The following is a 21,275-nucleotide window of genomic DNA, read 5'->3' as shown; positions in this document are numbered from 1 at the left end:
GAAGTGTTCGCCAACAGGAAGGGAACAGTCTTGCCTGGTGATTGTCGAGCGATGTTCATTCATCCGTTGTTGTAGCGTCTGCGTGGTCTCCCCAATGTACCATGCTTCAGGACATCCTTTCCTGCGGCGTATTTATTTCCTGCCACTTATCTGACGAAGGAGCAGTGCTCTGAAAGCTAGTGGTTTTTGCTACCAAATAAACCTGTTGGACTGTAACCTGGTGTTGTGAGACTTCTCACTGTGTTTACTCCAGTCCAACACCGGCATCTCCATTTCGATGGCCAACAGTTCTGAATCCACCCAGCTAGTTCACACCTGATCCTGTGATTTAACCTTTTGCACCAGCCTGACATGAGGGACCTTGTCAAATGCTTTACTAAATTCCATATAGACAACATTCACGGCCCTTCCCTCATCAACCATTTTTCTCACCTCCACAAAAAACTCAATTAAATTAGTGAGACATGAACCCCCACGTATAAAACCATGCTGCCTGTCACTAAAAAGACCATTCGTTCCTACACTGGGATCCTTCCCCTGCTGCCACTCAAGTTTGACTCCGACCTGTTCTCTGATGCACACTGGCACCTGGACCCATGAGGCAGAAAGGATTAGGAACACAAGTACGTGGGCAATGAGGGAGCGATTCCAGGGGCTGATGCTTGACTCAGGGTCCAGTGGGTGCCGGGGACAGTAGGCAGGTGGTCTGTAACCTTTGGCTGAGGCGCTGGTATCGTGCAGCGCAGCAGTCTGCTCCACGGTGCATGGGGTTGGGGGACACTCAGTTCTGCGGGGGGTCAATCAGAGATAGATCAATCATTGCTGTGAGGGACAAATTACAGTTTATTGTGCTCTTAACATTTACAAAACCTTAACCCTGACCACTGCTGACCTTCACCCGTGCCCTCTGAGTGACCCTACAACTTTCTAGTCTTATGAGAGTGGCTGTTCCTTTCGAGGAGCTGCCCCAGGAAATGGAGATGTCCAGCTGTGATTCACTTGGTGGATATTCTCTGGGTGGCTGAGATATGGAGAGTCCTGCCTGACTTGCAGATGGCACTGCTTCTGTGCCACCCTGTTCATCCAGCCGACCCTGAGATGCCCCAGTGTGACCTAATTTGATTCGATTTGATCTGATTTATTATTGTCACACTTATTAACATACAGTGAAAAGTATTGTTTCTCGCACGCTATACAGGTAAAGCATACTGTTCATAGAGAAGGAACTGAGAGAGTGCAGAATGTAGTGTTACAGAAATAGCCAGGGTGTAGAGAAAGATCAACTTAATGCGAGGTAAGTCCATTCAAAAGTCTGACAGCAGCAGGGAAGAAGCTGTTCTTGAGTCAGTTGGTACGTGACCTCAGACTTTTGTATCTTTTAGCCAACAGAAGAAGGTGGAAGAGAGAATGTCCAGAGTGCAAGGGGTCCTTAATTATGCTGGCTGCTTTGCTGAGGCAGTGGGAAGTATAGACAGAGTCAGTGAATGGGAGGCTGGTTTGTGTGATGGATTGGGCTACATTCACAACCCCTTGTAGTTCCTTGCGGTCTTGGGCAGAGCAGGAGCCCATACCAAGCTGTGATACAACCAGAAAGAATGCTTTCTATGGTGCATCTGTAAAAGTTGGTGAGAGTCGTAGCGGACATGCCAAATTTCCTTAGTCTTCTGAGAAAGTAGAGGCGTTGGTGGCTTTTGTAACCATAGTATCGGCATGGGGGGACCAGGACAGATTGTTGGTGATCTGGACACCTAGAAACTTGAAGCTCTCGACCCTTTCCGCTTCATCCCCGTTGATGTAGACAGAGGCATGTTCTTCTTTACGCTTCCTGAAGTCGATGACAATCTCCTTTGTTTTGTTGACATTGAGGGAGAGATTATTGTTGCTGCACCAGTTCACCAGATTCTCTATCTCATTCCTGTTCTCTGTCTCATCATTGTTTGAGATCCGACCCACTACGGTGGTGTCATCAGCAAACTTGAAAATCGAATTGGAGGGGAATTTGGCCGCACAGTCATAGGTGTATAAGGAGTATCGTCGGGGCTGAGAACACAGCCTTGTGGGGCACCGGTGTTGAGGATGATGGTGGAGGAGGTGTTGTTGCCGATCCTTACTGATTGTGGTCTGTGAGTTAGGAAGCTCAGGGTCCAGTCACAGAGGGAGGAGCCGAGGGCCAGGCCATGGAGTTTGGAGGTGAGTTTTGTGGGAATAATGGCGTTGAAGGCTGAGCTGTAGTCAATAAACGTGAGTCTGATATCGGTGTCCTTGTTATCGAGGTGTTCCAGGGTTGAGTGCAGGGCCAGGGAGATGGTGCCTGCTGTGGACCTGTTGCGATGATAGGTGAACTGTAGTGGATCCGGTAGTCCAGGAGGCTGGAATTGATTCGTGCCATGGCTAATCTTTCGAAGCACTTCATAATGATGGATGTCAGAGCCACCGGCCGATAGTCATTAAGGCCACGCTGCCTGGCTTTTCTTGGGCACTGGGATGATGGTCTGCATGATGATGGATGATTAGGTTTGAGGGGGAGGGATTTTAATGTTATTTCAATATAATTAGTGGGACCAGCACCGGCACTGAAGTCTCCGCGCCCACCAGCCTCTCCCCTCCCATGAGGAGTGTTTCACTCCAGCAGGATTGAGACTAGTTCCCCATTTTCGGAAAGCTGGTGGTCCGGTGCTGCTGGAGTAAGGGGATACAATCAGAGCCCCCCAGAAGGTTGGGTGGCAGGGTGGGAAGTGTCCCCTGGGCATTGGCACTCTGGCAGTGCCCCAGCATAGCCCAAGGGGCAAAGTGTCAATGTCCAGAGGGTACCTTGGCACCGCCCATTGGGCATGGGGCAGTGCCAAGGGGGTGGGACATATGGGGGTGGAGCGATGGGGGGGGGGTAGCGGGAGTCTCACTGCACTCTGCAGACATGATCAGAGGGGGAAAGAGGGAGGCCAGCGATCAGGATGGGCTGGGGTGGGGGGGAGGGGGCGCAGCCAGCGGTATGGGGATCACGAGACTGGCCAGCAATCGGGAGGCTGGCAGTGTGGGGCCACTGCGCATCCATCGATCCCCGCTCTGAACATCAGTTCATGCGCAATGGCCCACTCAGTGCTCTGCTCCTGACCTCTCCAGTAGGGAGAGATCCACTGATTTTCAGTGTGATTCACGCGGAGGCTCTCTGCAATGCACAGAGTGTGGAAGATTCACTTTGAAATTCCCACTGGTGTTTACTCCAGTTTTTTAGGCAAATTTGGCACTTAGAATTTTTTTGGGAGAATCACCCCCCTTATCTCAGCCTTGTTCAGTAATATCCCAGCCCTGGGTAATCTTATCTCCACCATGTTCAGTGATATATCAGTCCTGATTAAACAGATTTGAGTTAAATAATCTCCAATTAGTGCCTCGTAATTGTCTCAGTGCCGACACATTAGGAACAGATTCAGTCGAGTTATTTTGTGTGAATACAAATCCCCTCAATGAACACTGGCTGAATGCTAATCAATACCAACCTAAACACTGCTGAACATTTTACTGACTTCCCATAATAACCCAGCTCTCAGTCTGTTACTGGACCATTTCCACTGCCTGTGAGTGAAGCCCACTGCAGGCGAACAGCCCAACAGGTCTCAGCCTGGAAAGTGTGGCTGGAATCTGGAGCCTGGGATTGTGGGTGACACGAATTCCCTTTTTAATGTCGGGACATTAGAACATAGAACATAGAACACTACAGCACAAACAGGCCCTTCGGCCCACAAGTTGCGCCGATCACATCACCTACCAACCTACAGACCTATCTATAACCCTCAATCTCATTAAACCCCATATACTCATCCAGAAGTCTTTTAAAAGACCCCAGCGAGTTCGCCTCCACCACCACTGACGGCAGCCGATTCCATTCACTCACCACCCTCTGAGTGAAAAACTTACCCCTAACATCACTTCTGAACCTCCCTCCCCGCACCTTAAATCTGTGTCCTCTCGTAGCGACCATTTCAACCCGGGGAAATAGCCTCTGAGAATCCACCCTATCTATTCCTCTCAACATTTTGTAAACTTCTATCAGGTCGCCTCTCAACCTTCGTCTCTCCAGGGAAAAGAGTCCCAGCTCCCTCAACCTAACTTCATAAGGCATGCCTCCCAGTCCAGGCAACATCCTTGTAAATCTCCTCTGCACCCTTTCAATAGCTTCTACATCTTTCCTATAGTGAGGCGACCAGAACTGCGCACAATACTCCAAATGAGGCCTGACAAGGGTCTTATAAAGTTCCAGCAATACCTCCCGACTCCTAAACTCAATCCCTCGATTAATGAAGGCCAGTACACCATACGCCTTCTTAACCACCTCCTCCACCTGCGAGGCCGATTTAAGAGTCCTGTGGACCTGGACCCCAAGATCCTTCTGCTCCTCAACACTACTCAGACTTCTGCCCTAGATAGTGTACTCGTTCATCCCGTTGGTTCTGCCAAAATGGACGACTACACATTTATCCGCGTTGAAGTCCATCTGCCACTTCTCCGCCCAGTCCTGCATCCTATCTATGTCCTGCTGCAACTTTTGCCATCCTTCCAGATCATCCACAACACCACCGACCTTCGTGTCATCAGCGAACTTACTTACCCATCCCTCCACTTCCTCATCCAGGTCATTTATGAAAATGACAAACAACAAGGGTCCCAGAACAGATCCTTGAGGCACTCCGCTGGTGACTGACCTCCATTCAGAAAAAGCCCCATCCACAACCACTCTCTGCCTTCTGCAGGCAAGCCAGTTCTGGATCCACAAGGCCAAAGGCCCTTGGATCCCATGCCCTCTCACCTTCTCAAGAAGTTATTGAGAGGTTATTTATTCCGGAGTCAATCCCAGTTTAGCATGTGGGAGGCTTTCAAGTGTAAATTGATAGGGATTCAGGACCGGCACATTCCTGTAGGGATGAAGGATAAGGTTTTGGGAAGCTTGGATAACGAGAGACACTGTGAACCTAGCCAAAGAGAAAAAGGAAGCATTTGTCAAAGCTAGGAAGCTGGGAACACACAAAACAAGTGTGGAATACAAGGACAGTAGAAAGAAACTTAAGCAAGGTGTAAGGAGGAGTAAAAGGGAGTCAAAAAAAACATTGGCCAATTGGCCAGCAGGATTAAGGAAAATCCCAAAATTTTTTACAGATATATAAAGAGCAAGCGGGTAGCCAGGAAGAGAGGAGGGAATATATTCGTGGAGCCAGAGGAAATGGGCGAGGTATTAAATTTGCGTTAGTATTCACCAAAGAGAAGGATTTGATGGATGATGAGTCTGGGAAAGGATGTGTAGATAGTTTGTGTCATGTTGAGATCAAAAAGGAAAAGCTATTGGGGTTCTTGAGAAACATTAAGGTAGACAAATCCCCAGGGCCTGATGGGATTTCCCCAGAATACTGAGAGAGGCAAGAGAGGAAATTGCTGGGGCTTTGAGAGAAATCTTTGTATCCTCACTGGCTACAGGGGAGGTACAGTAAGAAGTATCAGAACACCAGATTAACCTGGTTTTAACCCGGTGTTGTGAGACTTCTTACTGTGCTTACCCCAGTCCAACACCGGCATCTCCACATCACAGGGGAGATCCCAGAGGATTGGAGAATAGCCAATGTTGTTCCTTTGTTTAAGAAGAGTAGCAAGAATAATCCAGGTAATTACAAGCCAGTGAGCCTTACATCACTGGGAGGGAAATTATTGGAGAGGATTCTTCAAGACAGGATTTATTCCCACTTGGAATTAAGTGGATGTATTAGTGAGAGGCAACATGGTTTTATGAAGGGGAGGTTGTGTCTCACTAACTTGATTGAAGAAGTGATGAAGATGATTGATTAGGATAGGGCAGTGGATGTTGTCTACATGGATTTTAGTAAGGTATTTGATAAGGAACCTCATAGAGTCATAGAGGTTTAAAACATGGAAACAGGCCCTTCGGCCCAACTTGTTCATGCCACCCTATTTTGAACCCCTCAGCTAGTCCCAATTGTCCGCATTAGGCCTGCATTTGGTTTCCCTGCCGCTGATGTAAAGCTCACCGGCCTGTAATTACCTGGATTATTCTTGCTACCCTTCTTAAACAAAGGAACAACATTGGCTATTCTCCAGTCCTCTGGGACCTCCCCCGTAGTCAGTGAGGATACAAAGATTTCTCTCAAGGCCCCAGCAATTTCCTCCCTTGCCTCTCTCAGTATTCTGGGGAAATCACATCAGACCCTGGGCGTGTCTACCTTAATGTTTCTCAAGAACCCCAATACCTCCTCCTTTTTGATCTCAACATGACTCAAACTATCTACACATCCTTTCTCAGACCCATCATCCTTCTCTTTGGTGAATATTGATGCAAGTATTCATTTACTACCTCACCAATTTCCTCTGGCTCCACGCATAGATTCCCTCCCTTGTCCTTGAGAGGGCCAACCCTCTTCCTGGTTACCCTCTTGCACTTTATATTTGTATAAAAAGCCTTGGGATTGTCCTTAATCCTGCTGGCCAATGCTTTCTCATAACATCTTTTAGCCCTCCTTACTCCTTTCTTAAGTTCCTTTCTACTGTCCTTGTATTCCACACACGCTTTGTGTGTTCCCAGCCTCCCAGCTTTGACAAATGCTTCCTTTTTCTCTTTGACTAGGCTCACAATATCTTTCATTATCCAGGGTTCCCAAAACTTGCCATCATTATCCTTCATCCTTACAGGAATGTGCCAGTTCTGAATTCCTATCAACTCACATTTGAAAGCCTCCCGCATGCAGTGTTCAATTCTGGTCACCACACTACCAGAAGGATGTGGAGGCTTTGGAGAGGGTACAAAAAAGATTGATTCGGATGCTGCCTGGTATGGAAGGCATTAGCTATGAGGAGAGGTTGGAAAAACTTGATTTGTTCTCACTGGAGCGACGGAGGTTGAGGGGGAGACCTGATAGGAGTCTACAAGATTATGAGGGGCATGGACAGAATGGATAGTCAGAAGCTTTTTCCCAGGGTGGAAGAGTCAATTATTAGGGGGCACAGGTTTAAGGTGCGAGGGTCAAGGTGTAAAGGAGATGTGCGAGGTAGATTGTTTACACAGAGGGTGGTGGGTGCCTGGAACTCGCTGCCGGGGGAGGTAGCGGAAGCGGATACGGTAGTGACTATTAAGGGGCATCTTGACAAATACATGAATAGGATGGGAATAGAGGGATACGGTTCCCGGAAGGGTCGGGAATTTTAGTTCAGTCGGGCAGCATGGTTGGTGCAGGCTTGGAGGGGCTGTGCTGTGTTATTTGTTCTTTGTTTAGCCGTACTCTGCAATAACCGGGGGCGGGGTGGGGGGGTGGGATTTAACAACACAGAGAGGTGATCGTATCCAGCAGATGAAAGAACCTGAGTTTCAATCCCAATAAATTAACTTTGAATCAAATAATTTCCAGTAATGAGCTGCTGTGATTAGCATCGATTGGAACCAGCAGCTGAATTATTCATGCTGGGAAGTTATATTCACACTTCTTAATTTGCAATAAAAACATCAATAGTTATTCCTTAATCTTAACAAATTTGCCCCATTAGAACTGGTGATGCCCAAAGAACAACACACCCTGATTACTGTCCCTCCGAACCCCCCACTATTACCATCCACACCCTGATTACTGTCCCCCCGAACCCCCCACTATTACCATCCACACCCTGATTACTGTCCCTCCGAACCCCCCACTATTACCATCCACACCCTGATTACTGTCCCCCCGAACCCCCCACTATTACCATCCACACCCTGATTACTGTCCCTCCGAACCCCCCACTATTACCATCCACACCCTGATTACTGTCCCTCCGAACCCCCCACTATTACCATCCACACCCGGATTACTAAGTTGATTATTACCCCCCGTGTCCTCTCTCTGTCACTCCCACTGTTACTCTGTGTATTTCTGCTGTTTTATCATTAAATCAGTGTGATGTAGAAACAGCTCCAGCTCTGATATCCGTGATCTCAGGAGTTGACACTGATTATGGAGTTGACGTGCCAGTAACTGACGGGATGTGATTGGGAAGAATGTTTAGTGTAAGGATGGGTTTGAAGATTGACAGCAACGAGGAAGGTGTTTTTATGGATAGTTATTGTTGGGATTCCTGGAAACAGGGACACTGTCACACCACAATCTGCAATGTGCTCCCAACACTAACCACTCACTCCCTGTTCTGTCAATCTCCAGATGTGACCAAAACAAATTAAAATTCAGGAATCCCTCGAGGATAGAAATCCAATTTCTACAAACAATCCAGTTAATGGAAAAAAGGTGCCTTTTAATTTGAAAGTGTTTGCAGTGACAGGAGGGTGGGTAACCAGAGGGACACAGATTGTAGAGAATCAGGAAAAGAACCAGAGGGGGAGATGAGGGGAATTTATTTGACACAGTGAGTTGTTGTGATCTGGAATGTGCTGCCTGAAAGGCCGGTGGAAGCAGATTCAATAATAACTTTCAAAAGGGAATTGGGGAGAGAGTTAAAGGGGAAAATTTGCAGAGAAACAGGGAAGGAACCGGGGGAGTGGGACTAATTGGAGAACCCGTTCATGGAGACAGCACAGATACAATGGGCCGAGTGGTCTCTCTCTGTTCTGGAAGGTTCTATATTGTGATGATCTTTGAGGAGATGATAAGGCCGAGGTTCAGAGCTCCTCCCAGGCACAGTCTGATTGGTCAATTATTTCTATTGAATGTTGACCATCCAATCATTTGAAATTGAGACATGATATTGTTCCAGACAGTGTGGTCCAATAGCCTCAGCTCCTGGACACTCACTATATATCCCAGTCTGAGTGTGGAGGAGCTGGATGATTCAGTCTCTCTGTCCCTGGGACATTCTGGGAGTCAGGGTTAATGAAGAGAGAACTCAGATTACACACACACTCGTCCCCAACAGCCCGAGGAAACCCGGAAGATTGATGCAGTTTATTTTTAGACACAGAGTAAATCTAACCAGTCCCGGGCTGGTATTAAAAAGAAAGATTTTCACACATTCCCATCATTGAGAATCACAGCCTTGAGTCCAGGACGTGGAAGCTGGGAGACAAATTGTCTTTTTATACTGGACTCCCCCTGTCAGTGTCTCACAGAACAGGGTGAGAAATCTTTAACCTCTGAAGATACAGAGCTGTCTGAGAATGGCCACTGACACATTCACACTTAGCAGTAGGTGCATTTCAGAGACAGATTCACCTGAGGTGTCAGCATGACTCAGTGGACATCAGTCTGACTGCTGATTCTCCAAGGTTGTGGCTTCAAATCCCACTCCAGAAACTCAAGTAAAAATCCGAGAGCAGGTTTGAAAGATCAACCCTGACTCCAGTTTGGAAAGAGACAAGGTTACCTTGATAAGAACCCATTTCCTTTCAAACTGACAGATTTAATCCTGGGGTAAAGTTTCGAAACAAGCTTTCTAAAATATTAATCTTTAATCTCACTCTTCATTCTGATGTGAAAGGATTGGATTTGAAAATCACCGAATACTTTCCAGCGATTGGAGGATTTTGCTGAATATTTCCTCCAAATGTCTCCTGTTTATTAAAGATCTTGTTCGGTTCGATTGTAATGGTAGAATCACACTCGTTTTACATTACATCGACAGAAACTAAATTTAATCAAGATCACAGCACAATTACAGTGTACAAGAACCATGAATAGGACAGGAAACGATATCGAAAACTGTCTGTGGATCGTCAACACAAGAGACATTGACCAAGAAATTAATCCTCTTAAAATAATTCAATCATCCTCCCCCTTCATAAATATCCATCATTTCTTGCAAATTAATTTAATTCTTTCTGTAAATTCCTGATCTAAGCCCTCCTCCAATATCTAATCCTCTCTGATATAAAAACCTGATCCACTTTCCCCGAATATGAAATCTCAGTAATCAGTTGTGCCTCAAAGTCCCCAATCTTTGCTCCTTCAGTTTCCTGTTTGGGACCAGATGTGTTTTCTGTTGAGTGTCTCCTGATATTTTGGAGTGAGAGATTTCTCCTTCTCTCTAAGCTGATGATGTGTCAGAGATCAGTCCGGACCAATATTCCAAACCAGCAACATTTTCCCAAAGGAAACCTCCAATTAAAGTGGATCCCACACTTTCTCACTTTATTCCTTGGGTTTTCCCACTTAAAACTTCACTCTGACCAACCACTCCATCTTTCCGAAATGGCCAGGTTGATTTTTGGAACTGCAGGGAGCAAAGTTCAGGATTCGAGCTCGATTCAAATGGGAAAAGCAATCGGATTTGAATCATGGGATCAATATCCAGGATCAGCACAAACAGAATACAAACCACAGTGACACAAGCTCAGCATAGTAAACAGCAAAAATCCCTGAACCCAAGCGCACGTCATCCCCAACCCCACTCTCTACCCCACTCCCCAGTCTAGTCCCTCCCTCCCCACACCAACAGCTCGGTGACTATCACTGTTAGCTGTGCAGATACATGGATTTGGGCCTGTGTCTGTGGGAGTTTGTGCATTCTTCCTGTGGTTGCGTGGGTTTCCTCCGGGCGCTCCGGTTTCCTCCCACACCCCAAAGATGTGCTCTTAGGCTGATTGGTTTACCAAATTGACACTATTCTCCCCTGAATCTGGCTAAGTTAGGGGTTCCATTCGTAGACACGCAGGGTAGAATAGGTGTAGGGTGATGTGGCGGCGCGGGCTCGTTAGGCCGAAGGGCCTGTTTCCCGTGCTGGGCTGTTCTTTGTTCTTTGTTCTTTAACCCCACTCCCCCAAACCCAGCGTCAACTCCAATAATGTCCCTGAGAGAGAATCAGAGACACAGGATGATCAGATGAGATCTTTGTGTCTGAGAGTGGATGACATGTTGATTCAATTCTGTCTGCTGGTGTCTGTGTGGATTATATCAAACAAACACAGTATTCCATTGTGAAATGAGGAAGGGAATATTGTGAAGGAGAGCTGGATGGGGAAGAGATCCAAGGAGGAAATGTCGAAGACAATCTGACACGATATTTGACAGCAGAACATTTCACTGAAATTTACTCAAATTCCAAACATTTGACAGGAAAAGATCAGGGACAGAGTTGCTGATAGTCCACAAGGGGCAGAGCCACATCCGCTCCCTACAGTGTAGAGTGAGGCCATGCAGCCCAGTAACTTCACATCGACTCTCTGACAGCAAATCTTACTGTCTGTCCTATCCCCATAACCCCACACATACTCCTTGGCCAGTCCACTGAACCTACACAGCTTTGGAGTGTGGGAGGAAACTGGAGGAAACCCACACAGTCACGGGGAGAATGTGCCAACCCTGCAGTGTGACTGTCGGTGCTGTGACTGTCTGTGTGACTGTCCGTGCTGTGTCTGTCTGTGCTGTGGCGGTCCGTGCTGTGACAGTCTGTGCTGTGACTGTCCATGCTGTGACTGTCCGTGCTGTGACTGTCCGTGCTGTGACTGTCTGTGCTGTGACAGTCTGTGCTGTGACAGTCTGTGCTGTGACAGTCTGTGCTGTGACTGTCCGTGCTGTGACTGTCCGTGCTGTGACGGTCTGTGCTGTGACAGTCTGTGCTGTGACTGTCTGTGCTGTGACTGTCTGTGCTGTGACAGTCTGTGCTGTGACTGTCCGTGCTGTGACTGTCCGTGCTGTGACTGTCTGTGCTGTGACAGTCTGTGCTGTGACTGTCCGTGCTGTGACTGTCTGTGCTGTGACAGTCTGTGCTGTGACTGTCCGTGCTGTGACTGTCTGTGCTATCACAGTCCGTGCTATGACTGTCTGTGCTGTGACAGTCTGTGCTGTGACAGTCTGTGCTGTGACTGTCGGTGCTGCGACTGTCTGTGTGACTGTCCGTGCTGTGTCTGTCCATGCTGTGGCGGCCCGTGCTGTGACAGTCTGTGCTGTGACAGTCTATGTGTGACTGTCCGTGCTGTGACTGTCCGTGCTGTGTCTGTCTGTGCTGTGACTGTCTGTGCTGTGACAGCCTGTGCTGTGACTGTCTGTGCTGTGACAGCCTGTGCTATCACAGTCTGTGCTGTGACTGTCCCTGCTCTGACAGTCTGTATTGTGACTGTCCATGCTGTGACTGTCTGTGCTATGTCTGTCTGTGCTGTGACAGTCTGTGCTGTGACGGTCTGTGCTGTGACTGTCTGTGTTGTGTCTGTCTGTGCTGTGACTGTCCGTGTTGTGTCTGTCTGTGCTGTAACTGTCTGTGCTGTGCCAGTCTGTGTGACAGTCCGTGATGTGACAGTCTGTGCTGTGACAATCTGTGTGTGACTGTCCGTGCTGTGACAGTCCATGTGTGACTGTCTGTGCTCTGATAGTCTGTGCTGTCACAATCTCTAGTCTGACAGTCAACAGATTTGGAACCAATGGGAATCAGTGGGAAAACTCTCCGCTAGTTGGAGTCATGCCTGGCACAGAGAGGCTGGTTGTGGTAATTGGAGATCAATCATCCAGCTCCATCACTACAGGATCCCCTGGGGGGAGTGTCCAAATTTCAACCATTTTCAATCCAGGTCTAAATGCAGCAATAGATGTAGACCAATTGGAGACTTGGGTGGAGAAATGACAGAGGGAGTTTAATCCGGACAAATGTAAGATAATGCATTTTGGAAGGTCCAATGCACATAGGAATTACACCGTAAATGGTAAAACCTTTAAGAGTATTGACAGTCAGAGGGATCTGGGCGTGCATGTCCACTGATCACTGAAAGTGGCAACGCAGGTGGGTAAGGCAGTCAGGAAAGCATACGGCATGCTCGCCTTCATCAGTCAGGCATTGAGTATAAAAATTGGCAGGTCATGCTGCCTCATGTAGAATATAGTGTACAATTCTGGTCACCACATTACCAGGAGAATGTGAATGCTTTGAAGAGGTTTATCAGGATACTGCCTGTCCCAGAGGGAATTAGCTATGAGGAAAGGTTGAAGAAACTCAGTTTGTTCTCACTGGAACAATGAAGGCTGAGGGGTGACCTGATAGAGGTTTACAGGGTTATGAGGGACAGAGTGAATAGTCAGATGCCCTTTCCTAGGGTGGAAAAGTCAACTACTGGAGACATAGGTTTAAGGTGTGTGGGGAAAAGTTTAGTGGAGATGGGCGAGGCAAGTGTGAGATCAGTACTGAGGGAGTGCCGCACTGTCAGAGGGTCAGTACTGAGGGAGTGCCGCACTGTCAGAGGGTTAGTGCTGAGGGAGTGCCGCACTGTCAGAGGGTCAGTACTGAGGGAGTGCCGCACTGTCAGAGGGTCAGTGCTGAGGGAGTGCCGCACTGTCAGAGGGTCAGTACTGAGGGAGTGCTGGACTGTCAGAGGGTCAGTACTGAGGGAGTGCCGCACTATCAGAGGGTCAGTACTGAGGGAGTGCTGCACTGTCAGAGGGTCAGTACTGAGGGAGTGCTGGACTGTCAGAGGGTCAGTACTGAGGGAGTGCTGCACTGTCAGAGGGTCAGTGCTGAGGGAGTGCTGCACTGTCAGAGGGTCAGTACTGAGGGAGTGCTGCACTGTCAGAGGGTTAGTGCTGAGGGAGTGCCGCACTGTCAGAGAGTCAGTACTGAGGGAGTGCCGCACTGTCAGAGGGTCAGTGCTGAGGGAGTGCTGCACTGTCAGAGGGTCAGTACTGAGGGAGTGCTGCACTGTCAGAGGGTCAGTACTGAGGGAGTGCTGCACTGTCAGAGGGTCAGTACTGAGGGAGTGCTGCACTGTCAGAGGGTTAGTGCTGAGGGAGTGCTGCACTGTCAGAGGGTTAGTGCTGAGGGAGTGCTGCACTGTCAGAGAGTCAGTACTGAGGGAGTGCCGCACTGTCAGAGGGTCAGTGCTGAGGGAGTGCTGCACTGTCAGAGGGTCAGTACTGAGGGAGTGCTGCACTGTCAGAGGGTCAGTACTGAGGGAGTGCTGCACTGTCAGAGGGTCAGTACTGAGGGAGTGCTGCACTGTCAGAGGGTCAGTGCTGAGGGAGTGCTGCACTGTCAGAGGGTCAGTACTGAGGGAGTGCTGCACTGTCAGAGGGTTAGTGCTGAGGGAGTGCTGCACTGTCAGAGGGTTAGTGCTGAGGGAGTGCTGCACTGTCAGAGAGTCAGTACTGAGGGAGTGCCGCACTGTCAGAGGGTCAGTGCTGAAGGAGTGCCGCACTATCAGAGGGTCAGTACTGAGGGAGTGCTGCACTGAAAGAGGGTCAGTACTGAGGGAGTGCTGCACTGTCAGAGGGTCGGTCTGAGGGAGTGCTGCACTGTCAGAGGGTCAGTGCTGAGGGAGTGCTGCACTGTCAGAGGGTCAGTACTGAGGGAGTGCTGCACTGTCAGAGGGTTAGTGCTGAGGGAGTGCTGCACTGTCAGAGAGTCAGTACTGAGGGAGTGCTGCACTGTCAGAGGGTCAGTGCTGAGGGAGTGCTGCACTGTCAGAGGGTCAGTACTGTGGGAGTGCCGCACTGTCAGAGGGTCAGCGCTGAGGGAGTGCCGCACTGTCAGAGAGTCAGTGCTAAGGGAGTGCCGCACTGTCAGAGGGTCAGTGCTGAGGGAGTGCCGCACTGTCAGAGGGTTAGTGCCGAGGGAGTGCCGCACTGTCAGAGGGTCAGTACTGAGGGAGTGCCGCACTGTCAGAGGGTCAGTGCTGAGGGAGTGCCGCACTGTCAGAGGGTTAGTGCCGAGGGAGTGCCGCACTGTCAGAGGGTCAGTACTGAGGGAGTGCCGCACTGTCAGAGGGTCAGTGCCGAGGGAGTGCTGCACTGTCAGAGGGTCAGTACTGAGGGAGTGCCGCACTGTCAGAGGGTCAGCGCTGAGGGAGTGCTGCACTGTCAGAGGGTCAGTGCTGAGGGAGTGCCGCACAGTCAGAGGGTCAGTGCTGAGGGAGTGCCGCACTGTCAGAGGGTCGGTCTGAGGGAGTGCTGCACTGTCAGAGGGTTAGTGCCGAGGGAGTGCCGCACTGTCAGAGGGTCAGTGCTGAGGGAGTGCCGCACTGTCAGAGGGTCAGTGCTGAGGGAGTGCTGCACTGTCAGAGGGTCAGTGCCGAGGGAGTGCCGCACTGTTAGAGGGTCAGTGCTGAGGGATTGCCGCACTGTTAGAGGGTCAGTGCTGAGGGAGTGCCGCGCTGTCAGAGGGTCAGTGCCGAGGGAGTGCCGCACTGTCAGAGGGTCAGTGCTGAGGGAGTGCCGCACTGTTAGAGGGTCAGTGCTGAGGGAGTGCCGCGCTGTCAGAGGGTCAGTGCCGAGGGAGTGCCGCACTGTCAGAGGGTCAGTGCTGAGGGAGTGCCGAACTGTCAGAGGGTCAGTGCTGAGGGAGTGCCGCACTGTCAGAGGGTCAGTGCTGAGGGAGTGCCGCACTGTCAGAGGGTCGGTCTGAGGGAGTGCTGCACTGTCAGAGGGTTAGTGCCGAGGGAGTGCCGCACTGTCAGAGGGTCAGTGCCGAGGGAGTGCCGCACTGTTTCAGGTGCTATTTTTTGATGGAAGTTGATCTAAATCCTCGATTAGAAGATTATAGAAAGATTGTAGATCATTGAATCGTAGAATCCCTACATTGCGGAAGGAGGCCATTCAGCCCATTGAGCCAGTACCGATAACAATCCCACCCAGGCCCTATCCTCGCGACCCCATGCATTTACCCTGCTGGTCCCCCTGACAATAAGGGGCAATTTAGCACGGCCAATCCACCTAACCCACACGTCTTTTGGACTGTGGGAGGAGACTGGACCACCTGGAGGAAACCCACACAGACATGGGGAGAATGTGCATACTCCACACAGACAGTGACCCAAGCCGGGAATCAGTCGGGTCCCTGGTGTTGTGAGGCGGCAGTGTTAACCACTGCGCTGGTGATCCACCGATCCTTCTGTCAGCTGAATTTAAAATGTTTGATGAGAATATCTGAGGATTTGAGTCTGATTTTAAACCTGAATTGGTAACCATGGGAACCGATTGTCTGCTAATTATCACATTGATGTCTGTGGGATCTTGCTGTGTCTAAATTAGTTGCTGCATTTGTTACAACAACGGTGACACAGCGGTGACACGGTAAAAGCATCTCATTGTCTGTAAAACACTTTGGAATTTGCTGTGGTTGGGATGGGTGCTACAGAAATGCAATCTTTTGTTTCATTCCTGTTTCTTCAGTCTCCCCGTGTTCAGATTATTCATCACCAGACTCACTGTTTAAATCTACTAAACCTTTATAACCTCATAACTATTTTTATTGTTCATCTAAATCCTCCACAAAGACATTCAAAATGTCTCATTCCCCGTCCCAGTCTGAATGAATATTGTTTGAGTTGATGTCCCTCGTTAGACAGAACAGTGACTGAGTGAATATTGTTCTCTTTTTGCCACACATTATATAACACACTCTTTACAATATCCTGTCACTGGGAATCATTGTCTGTAACTTGTACCTACAGACATCAACCATTTATCATGGAATTGTGGAAACAGTGAGGGTTATCCAGTCGGTAATGATTGTAATAAATCGTAACCAACACACTTTGTTACTTAAAGTTAACGCTGGAATATCTCAATCTCGACAGTAACAGACTGACGGATGGGATTAGAGCACTCAGAGGCAGCTTTGTGTGAAACTTAACCTGAAAACTCACCACCGTCTTCACACGGGGCAATTAGGGATGGGCAATAAACCCTGGCTTTTCTTATCACACTCCCAGCCCCAGATTAAATCAAATAATTGCATTGTTCCTGTCCAGTGAATGTCCCCATCTCCTCGGTATTGATGCTGAGTTCACTCAGTCTCTGACACTATTAACCCTGCGATAACAGCAGGAGATCCAAGGATCAAAATCCTCAGGGGAAGTGAGACAGAGAGAGGGAGGAGGAGGAGAGAGAGAGAGGAGGGGGGAGAGAGAGAGAGGAGGGGAGAGGGAGAAAGAGGGAGGGAGAGGAAGAAAGAGAGAGAGAGGGGGAAGAGAGAAAGAGATGGGGAGGAAGGGAGAGAAGGGAAAGAGAGAAAAGGAGGAGGAGAGGGATAGGCAGAAGGAGGGAAGAGAGAGAGAGAGGGAAAGAGACAGAAAGGGAGGGGGAGAGGGAGAGAGGGAGGGGGAGGGAGAATGAAAAAGAAGGGGGGGAGATAGGGTGAAACAGGGAAAGGGAACGGGAGAGAGGGAGGCTGGGAAAGTGAGGCAGAGAGGAAGGGAGGGGAGAGAGAGGGAGGGGGAGAGAGAGAGAGAGAGAGACAGAGGGGGAGAGAGAAAGAGGGGAAGGGAGGGAGAGGGAGGAAGGTGTTCACTCCAGGGATCTGGGAGAAGTCAGAGTGAGAGTTTGATACAATTCGGATAGTCATTAGTGAATATCTGTTCCTCACACAGTAATTCCTCATGTTTAATTACAGTAACAGTGTCATGGGATATATCACAGACTGGTGTCATCGATATGTTACAGCAACAATTTGCATTTATATAGCCCCTGCAACAGAATGAAAACTATCATTGTGATTGGGGGGAAGGTTGGTGAACTGGACACTGAGGACTGGGTTTTGGTAATTCTGAGTCCAGAACTTTCAGTGCTCAGCAGAGCAGCCTCCGTGGGAATGAAGCTTGACCTCCCAGTGGCTCTGAGCTGGGGTCAGGCTTGCAGCCACTTGTGGGCCACCAATCAACCATGGCTGATATTTTTCTCTTACTCATTCTCCTGCCTTTTCCTCACTACCCCCGATCCCCTTATTATTCAAGAACCTCTTTATCTCCGTCTTAAAGACACTCAATGACCCGGCCTCCACAGCCTTCTGCGGCAAAGAGTTCCACAGATTCACCACTCTCTGGCTGAAGAAATTCCTCCTCGTCTCTGTTTTAAAGGATCGTCCCTTTAGCCTGTAGCGTTCCATGGTTCTATTTGCTGTTTTCCAATCTGCAGGAACCACCCCCAGGTCAATTGAAAAGTCTGATGGCAGCAGGGTGGAGGGCCTGCTCTCGCTGCTCGAAAAAGCCATAGAATGCATTGAGCTCATCAGTGAAGGATGCATTAAGAGAGAGAGATGGAGAGTGTGAGATAGAGAGGAACGCAGAGAGAGGGATGGAGAGAGTGAGCAGGGAGAGGGATGCAGAGGGAGTGAGCAGGGAGAGGGATGCAGAGGGAGTGAGCAGGGAGAGGCATGCAGAGGGAGAGCAGAGAGAGGGATGGAGAGAGTGAGCAGAGAGAGAGATGGAGAGAGAGAGCAGGGGAGAGTTTGTGATGGGAGTAAAGAGGACAGTTTCTGTCTTGCTAATATTGAAATGTGAGTTTCAGAGTAGATTCTGTTCAATAACAAGGAGGGTGATGCTGGAATATTCTCCATTCATACGGAATATCAATGTGGAGAATCCCAGTGGATATTCAACAGAAATTAACCTTCAGAAACCTTGTGAATAATTCCTGGCACCCGGCTGATTTCTGAGTGAGATTTGTATTTCTTTGCCTTTTCACAGTGCAGCCCCCCCGAGACAGACGGTGCCAGGGTTCTGTGTCCATTCTGGCAAATTCTCATTGTTCACAAAAGAATTGTATCAACATCAAACCTCTTTCTGAAATGAACAAATGTGGAAAACACAAAAAAACAAGAATCTTTGGAAAGGAAAATCATCTCTTGATAATAAATCTGCTGCTTAATAATGAGAATGGTTAAAACCTCAGCCAAGGATGGCTCTGTCCCCTCAGAATCTCTCTCCTGTACAGGGATACAGTAACACAGGGGCAGGGAATGAACCCAGAGAATTCCTTTGGGATTCTGGTGGGGGAGTGCATTAGGAAGGAGTCAGTGCAGGATCCAAACGGAATAGGGATGGATTCTCCTGGGAATGTTTAATAGAATCTGACACTTTGACCCTGTGACCCTCGACCCTGGGAATACAAGGTGAAACTTTAACGCTTTGGGAAAAAGGGGCCAATTGGGGAATAAACGCCGGTTTTTAAAGTGTCTCGGGGGATAGAGTTTGAAGATGAATTAATAAAGTTCAGAATAAGGAAGAGATTCCTCAGAGGAACAGGTTTGGTTTAATAAAACCGTTCCTGAAATCCTGGAGGGATCGAAAACAGGAGACCAGCCAAAGTCTCCCAGTGCAGAAACATTGGAGCCTTGTCCCCATTCAGAGAGTTACAATAGACTGAGGACCAGATTACCCCTGTTCTCAGAAGCCCATCCCTGCTTGCTCTTGAGAAGGTGGCAGGGAGCTGCCTTCCTGAATCACTGCAGTCCATGAGATGTAGACACTGTGGGACAGTCTACAGCATGGGCACTGCAGTGATTCAAGAAGGTAGCTCACTGCCACCTTCTCAAGGGTAACTAGGGATGGGTAATAAATACTGGCCAGCCAGCGACACCCATGTCCAACGAATGAATAAAAAATTCCCACTGTGCTGTTAGGGAGGGAATTCCTGGATTTTGACCCAGTGACAATGAAGGAATGAATTGTGGTAGATAGTGAGGAAGGGTGTCATAGTTTGCAGGGAGACTTGGACAGGTTGCAGAGCTGGGCCGAGAGGTGGCGGATGGAGTTTAATACGGAGAAGTGTGAGGTAATTCACTTCGGCAGGAATAACAGATGTGTTGAGTATAGGGCCAACGGTAGGACTCTGAATAGTGTGGATGAACAGAGGGATCTAGGTGTATGTGTACATAGATCCCTGAAAGTTGGGAATCAAGTAGATAAGGTTGTTAAGAAGGCATACGGTGTCTTGGCGTTTATTGGTAGGGGGATTGAATTTAGGAGTCGCAGCGTCATGTTGCAACTGTACACAACTCTGGTGCGGCCGCACTTGGAGTACTGTGTGCAGTTCTGGTCCCCACATTACAGGAAGGATGTGGAGGCTTTGGAGAGGGTGCAGAGGAGGTTTACCAGGATGTTGCCTGGTATGGAGGGGAGGTCCTATGAGGAGAGACTGAGGGATTTGGGGTTGTTTTCGTTAGAAAGAAGGCGGCTAAGAGGGGACCTTATTGAAACATATAAGATGATAAGAGGTTTAGATAGGGTGGACAGTGATAGCCTTTTTCCTCGGATGGAGAAAGCTAGCACGAGGGGGCATGGCTTTAAATTAAGGGGTGGTAGATATAGGACGGATGTCAGGGGTAGGTTCTTTACCCAGAGGGTGGTGAGGGATTGGAATGCCCTGCCTGCTGCAGTTGTAAATGCGCCTAGTTTGGGGGCGTTTAAGAGATCCGTGGATAGGTTTATGGATGGAAAGGGATTGGTTTAGGTTAGAGGGTCATTGTTTTTTAACTGGTCGGCGCAACATCGTGGGCCGAAGGGCCTGTTCTGCGCTGTAATGTTCTATGTTCTATGAACAGCGATATATTCCCAAGTCAGAATGGTGAGTGACTCGGAGGGGAACCTCCGGTTGGAGGAGTTCCCAGGTATTTGCTGTCCTTGTCCTAGATGGTAGAGGTCGCAGGTTTGGAAGGTTCTATGGAAGGAGCCTTGGTGAGTTGTTGGAGAATAACTAACCTCCACAATAGCAGCAATGTGGAGCAGGCTGCAGAGAGATCAAGAATTAAACCCATTCACACCTGTTTCCGGTCTCAGTCTGATCTCCTGTCCCTGTTGTGTCCATCGCTATGTTTATATTAAACTGCTCCGTGTTCAGCAGCTGAGATAATGACAGCTCAGAGACAGTTCAATGTTATAATACTGTTTTAATCTGAGACCAGCTGACCCTCAATAATCTGTTTCAAGCTTCTGTTTAAACGGAACAACACTGAACATGTTAACATTTTCTTTCAAAAAGATTTCTGCCTCTGGCAGCTAATTAAAGCTGAACTCTCAAATAGCTGATAATTTGTGGGCTCCGTGCTCTCCCTTTGATGCTCAGTTCTGCTTCCAGACCACATTTGACTCCGAGGGATCTGTTCCTGGGATAATTAATTCCTAATTGTGTGAAGCCGGCTCCCCCACACCATCAGATTTACAGTAACACTGGCTGCTCTCTCAGATCCTCAAACACAGCCTCGTGTGGGAATAACAACACCTGAGAGAAAATTAAACTGCCCCAAAATTTAACCCCTTCTCACTGCCTCCTTTCTGCCTTTCTCCTTCTGCCTGATGTTGTGGGAGATTAATGGATGTGATTGAACCCCTGGCCAGGCGGGGATATTAATCATACAATTCCAGTCACTAATCTGTCAATCCACTTCACTCACTGATATCAAAGAGTTCAGTGTTGTGGGATTGAGTGTGACTGGTGAACAAAGGAACACAGCCTGGAACACAAACTGTATTGGGGTCACTGTCTCTCTCGCTCATTCCGTCTCTGAGAGATGGGAATCTCAGAGTTTAATCCCATTGTTATTTCACTCCTCTTGGGAAAGGATGAGATGGTGAGGGAGGAATGGAAATGGGCTCAATGCACAGA

The 21,275-nt window shown here is 48.7% G+C and overlaps 1 protein-coding gene across 1 annotated transcript in view; it reads right to left on the bottom strand.

Annotated features, from left to right (window-relative positions):
• LOC145347545 (netrin-G1-like) overlaps positions 1 to 20,509 on the bottom strand; it is a 306,935-nt gene extending 286,426 nt beyond the window's left edge. The window contains exon 1 of the mRNA XM_080195069.1: positions 20,434 to 20,509. The gene's annotated coding sequence lies outside the window, so the exon portion shown is untranslated. The remainder of the gene's footprint in view (positions 1 to 20,433) is intronic.
• Positions 20,510 to 21,275: the final 766 nt, after the last annotated feature.

The sequence above is a fragment of the Carcharhinus amblyrhynchos genome, chromosome 9, assembly GCF_965287045.1.
Source record: "Carcharhinus amblyrhynchos chromosome 9, sCarAmb.v2.hapA, whole genome shotgun sequence".
Lineage (NCBI taxonomy): Eukaryota > Metazoa > Chordata > Chondrichthyes > Carcharhiniformes > Carcharhinidae > Carcharhinus > Carcharhinus amblyrhynchos.
Note: the sequence above shows the minus strand (reverse complement) of the source record. Positions and strands in the feature narration are given on the sequence as shown.